The following is a 5,608-nucleotide window of genomic DNA, read 5'->3' on the forward strand; positions in this document are numbered from 1 at the left end:
GGGCTGCAGGCACAATTTGATCTTATAGACCAAGCTGCTCCATGACCTCGATCGGATGATATTGGTCGAGCTACCTAAATCAGTTAACACACGTTTAACTTGAATTTTATTTACGAGTACAGATATTACCAGCGCATCATTGTGAGGATGTATGATCCCTTCCGCGTCCTCGTCGTTGAAAGACAGGGTTCCTTCCGGTATGTAATCTCGAGTTTGTTTCTCCCTCGTAATGGATATTTTGGTGTGTTTCAACATCGGACCCTGAGGGACATCGACCCCACCAATGATCATGTTAATGACGTGTTGAGGTTCTTCTTGTTCGACCTGTTTGTTAGAATCCCTATTCTTGAAATGATTCTTGGCTTGGTCGCTCAGGAATTCTTGAAGATGCCCGCTGTTGAATAGTCGGGCTACTTTCTCTCTCAACTGTCGGCAATCCTCCGTTCTGTGGCTGTGAGTGCCGTGATATTTACGTATATGGTTAGGATCCCTTTGGGTTGGATCAGATTGTAGAGGTCGAGGCCATTTGGTATCTTTGATACGTCCGATAGCTGATACAATGGCGGCAACATCGACATTAAAGTTGTATTCCGATAATCTCGGTGCTTCTTTAGGCCCGATGGGCCTATCGAAGCTATTTTTGCTCATGAGTCCCCGGTTGCTCTGACCTCGGTCACTTCTCCTTTCGTTTCTCATAGAGTTTTGCTCGGACCCACTGCTTCTTCGGTATCCATTATACGGTTGGTACCGATCCTGTTTTGTCTCAGTTCACGATTGTTGTCTCCCTTGACTCTGTCGATGTTTCTGACGGGATAAACAGACCTAGAAGGGGCCCTGAGTTGATCATCTTCCACTCTGATCTTCGACTGATACCGGTTATGCACATCGGCCCAAGTAACGGCCGGATATTCTATCAGGTTTTGTTTCAACTGTTGTGAAGCCACCGTGCTTCGAACATTGAGCCCTTGGGTGAAAGCCTGAACGGCCCAATCATCAGCGACATGTGGCAGGTCCATTCGTTCCATTTGAAACCGGGACACGAACTCTCTGAGCATCTCGTTATCCTTCTGTTTTACTTTGAAAAGGTCTGATTTCCTGGTTTCGACTTTTATGGCCCCGATGTGTGCTTTCATGAAAGAATCCGCAAGCATAGAAAATGAATCAATAAAATTATGAGGTAAGTTGTGATACCATATCATAGCCCCTTTTGACAGGGTCTCTCCGAACTTCTTTAATAGGACATACTTGATCTCATCATCCTCCAAGTCGTTCCCTTTGATGGCACATGTGTAAGAGGTTACATGCTTTTTTGGGTCGGTCTTTCCGTTATACTTAGCAATCTCGGGCATGCGGAATTTCTTAGGGATCGGCTTCAGAGCCGCACTCGGAGGAAAAGGTTTTTGCCCGAACTTCTTGGAATCCAGGCCTGTCAATATTGGCGATGCTCCTGGATCTGGTCTACCCTGGAATTATAGGTTTTCACCTTTTTGTCATTAGTTTCGATTTTCTTCACCCCTGATATATCCGTTTTGTCAGCTCTTCGAGCATCTTTATGATCTCGGGGTTAGCCCTCGATTCATGTTTATTTGACCTTTCTATGATCGGTTCATCCCTGCGGGTGACTTCCCTGGGTGGATCGGGTTCAGCTCCGCTCGGTGCACGACTTTAGTTCTGTAACTGAGCTATCGCCGCCTGTTGAACCTGCAACATTTCGAAGATTACCCGTAAATTGATCCCGTCTCCTCCAATGTTTTATGTGTTTTGAGTTGCCGATCGGGCTCCATCGCGGACATTATTCTCGAGGCCAGTAGGCAAATTTGCGTCGATAGCCACATGTGAATTAACGTCAATCAGGCCCGCGGCTGGAATTACGATAGCATCAACGGGCGGTACCTCGTCACCAGGCGCTATGTTGTTATTTTCACCGTGATGGCCGGACTCGTTGTCAACATGTATGGGTGTTGATTGAGAGTTCGACATTTTGAGTTTCAACCTAAAATTAAAGACACTTCAAAGAACAAGTGTAAAGTAGTGTGTGTTATAGAGATTTGTATCAAATAACCAATATTATCCTTAGTCCCGCGGTGGGCGCCAAACTGTTTACCATCAAAATCGAATAACAATTGAATTTGTAAGTGGTTTTAAGGATACATGGACTAACTTCACATAAAATGATAAATTAGATTGCAATTGAAATAAATAATGATAAAGTAAATATAAACCACACGAATTGAACGATCTTAGCCTTGGAAAGTTAATCACCCTCGAATCAGGTACGCTCCGATCGATGCTAGGATGAAGAAGAACAAGAGCTTTTAAAATAATAATGATATATAGCTTCAGAATGCGTGTTACAATATACTCAATGAATTATCAGATCCCATTTATATAATAGAGGAGTCCTACTTTAGGTACAATTCTATAAAAGGTAAAAAATCTCTTGATTTGATGATTGTCGGTGCCTTATTGATACGTGCCGAGATTCTCGCCGTAATATCCGACCTGTCACGGATATTTCGGTCTTCTGTTGGTTATGCTAACAACGTTTCTTCGAGCTCGATCGGGGCTAAGGTCGACTCCGGGATTGCAGACTCAATGTTCTCGAAGGCAAGCGTTATGACCTCAGGTTCTAGCTCGGTGGGACTCGAGGTCGATCTTCAGTCTTTGGTTGTCATGTTCCTAACCTGTCATGTCGTAGGTGAGTTCGATTTCGACCGCACACAATTTTCATATTATAGAAAGAGTACTTTCTTTTTCAAGCAAAAAAAGGCATTTTCTTTTTAGTAATGGAGCACAAATTTTAACGTTATTTTTGCGTAAAAAAGTAAAGCAACACATTAGTTTCTTTGGGTTTGTGTGAATTTTTAGAAAAATAATTAAATTCTTGAAGAAAGTAAATTTCTGAAAACGTTAGGTATTTGGGGGAGGAGGTGAGCAAGGAAACATGGGGACTTGGGGGAATGGGGAGGGGGGAGTAGCATAAAAAACTATTTTCCTGGAAAAATATTTTCTACTCTAACTAAACACTAGAAAATATTTTTCGAAATTTTTTTTTCACTCACCAACAAAACAAGGGAAAAAAGTGATAAAATCACTCATTTTCCATGAAAATATTTTCGAGATGGATCGTACCAAACACACCCATAATCTGGGTAAATCATGATCATTTGTTTATTACAAGTTGCTTGAAGCCCTTTGCGTAGCCGCACATATTTGTTGTAACTTGTAAATACCTTAGGTTTAGCTTATGTCTTTAAATATGTTTTTATGGCGTTGTTGTATCTAGTTGTCTACTCTATCGAAATCAGAAAATGGCTTCACTTACTGCCATGACCATCCAAACCGAAGGCAATGAACGTGATAAACGCGCGCATTTATTTCTCTTGAGATTTGCGGGGACCGAATTTACACACTTACAACCCGACCCAATGCAAATTGCGGTGCACATAGTCCACTAAATAATAAGGAGGCGTTTGGTTTGTTGAAATAGGGATTATACTCCCAAGACAAATTGTAAGATTCTATATTTGGTACTCCTACAATTTTTGATTTGGGAATTAGTAACTTCGAGATTAAAACAATAAAATGATACATTTATCCTTTTCCAATCTTTTCTCAATATACTTCATCCGTCTCAAATTATGTTTCGTAATTCTAAAATAGTTATTTCGAATTATTTGTAATTTTAGAATCTCAAGACAAAATTAATTAATATTTTTTTATTTTTACTCTTGATAACAATTGTTCTTGAAAATAAAAATAACACATAAATAGAGTAAATATTCAATAGATAGATTATATCTTAAGACATAAATAAGGATAAAATAGTCCAATAACCCTTCTAATTAATATTTTCTTAAGGTGCGTGAAAGAGAAACATGACATATAATTTGAGACGGAGAGAGTATTTTTATTGATTTTATACATATTTTATATTATATTATATTAGTATATCTTGTTTTTAATCTAAAACTAAATATCTGTCAATAAAAATATATCTACTAAATTATTTCAAAATTATTTAAATATCTATACTATATTAAAAGCACGAAAACCCTTAGAGAAATGTTGTTCGTCTTTTTTACTCTTTAAATATAAACTTCACATTAGATTAAATTATAATTTAAATTGTCCTCCTAATAATTAGGACGTTAAAATCAACTAATTTTTTCCTTTTATGGATATATAAGTCCTATCTTCATTCGATTTTATAATCAAAAGACTTTATTTGAATACTAAATAGGGAAGGATCAAATATCAATGTAAATTAGAAAAAAACCACTTTCAAATCCATATTTGACTACTAAGGAACGATTTGCAATCAGGTTTCAATTAGGAAGCCATTTTTTATTTATTTGTAAAAAATTAGAAAGTCATTATTGAATAGGTAGAACGTCCTATTATCAATCTATTAAAATTTTATTAATTTGTCTATGCTATATTAAAATTACAAAACAACTTAGCGAAACGTCGTTTTCCTTTTTGCCCTTTAAAAAAGAGTTCACACTGGAAAAAATTATCATTTAAATATTACTCCTAATATTATGGACTTTAAATTAATTAAAATATTATTTATTAAAACTTCCCATATTTGAATTATAATGCAGGAAGTACTAATATTTAGACATTAAAATCAACTGAATTTTTTCTTTGTATAAATCAAAGTCCTAATATTTAGCATCAACTATAAGAATTAATTTGATGTTGAAATACCTTTTAGATATTCAAATTACAATGGTATTCAAATCTACAAGTGGTTAAAGGAAAGAATTGAACAACTACTACTTTTTTTTTTTATTTAACGAAAATAAGTACTAACATTGATTCTTCTAAAAGTGAAGCTACATGAAGAATCTGCAATTTAGTTATTATCCTATTATTTAAAACTTTGAATCGATTAAAATTGTATTTATTAATCTTTTTTCAATTTTAAAAGACATAATAAATCTACTTAAATGTTACCTTGTGTAAACCCTTTTTTTTGTTTGAACTAGGTAACATAACTATAACAACTTACATGTTAATGTTTACTAATATCTAAAACTTTGAAATCAATTAAAATTTTATTTATTAAAATTTATTTGAATTGAATATGAAATCTTAATTCTGGACTTTTAAAATAAGTTATTTTAATTATCTAAACAAAACGATCAAGAGACTTATATAATTGAGATATAATTTACATCTCCTTCAAGTAAGTGAAATTACAATGGTATAAAATTAGTAGATCAAGTTGTTCCAACATTTTTCTACCAAATAAAGATTTAAGCATTTTCTCAGTCTAATATGAGTTTGAGGATTCTTGAAAATAAACTTTCCTCTTTTGTTTATTTAATGAATTTTCGGAGTTGATTTTTTTTTTCTATCTTGAAAAGGTATTTTCTCTTTTATTTACATTACATTTTAAGAATTTATATAATTTGATCTTTTTTTAAGAAAAAGTATTTATTTATTTTATTTTCTCGCCTACCTAAATAAATAAACATTCATTGTTTTCAAGAATTTATACTTTCTTTTTAATTTTTATTGTATAACTCAAATATATTATTTAATAATATTTTTATATTTAAAAAAAATTATATTATAATCCCATAATTATAACTTTCTT

The sequence above is a fragment of the Nicotiana tabacum genome, chromosome 2, assembly GCF_000715075.1.
Source record: "Nicotiana tabacum cultivar K326 chromosome 2, ASM71507v2, whole genome shotgun sequence".
Classification (NCBI taxonomy): Eukaryota; Viridiplantae; Streptophyta; class Magnoliopsida; order Solanales; family Solanaceae; genus Nicotiana; species Nicotiana tabacum.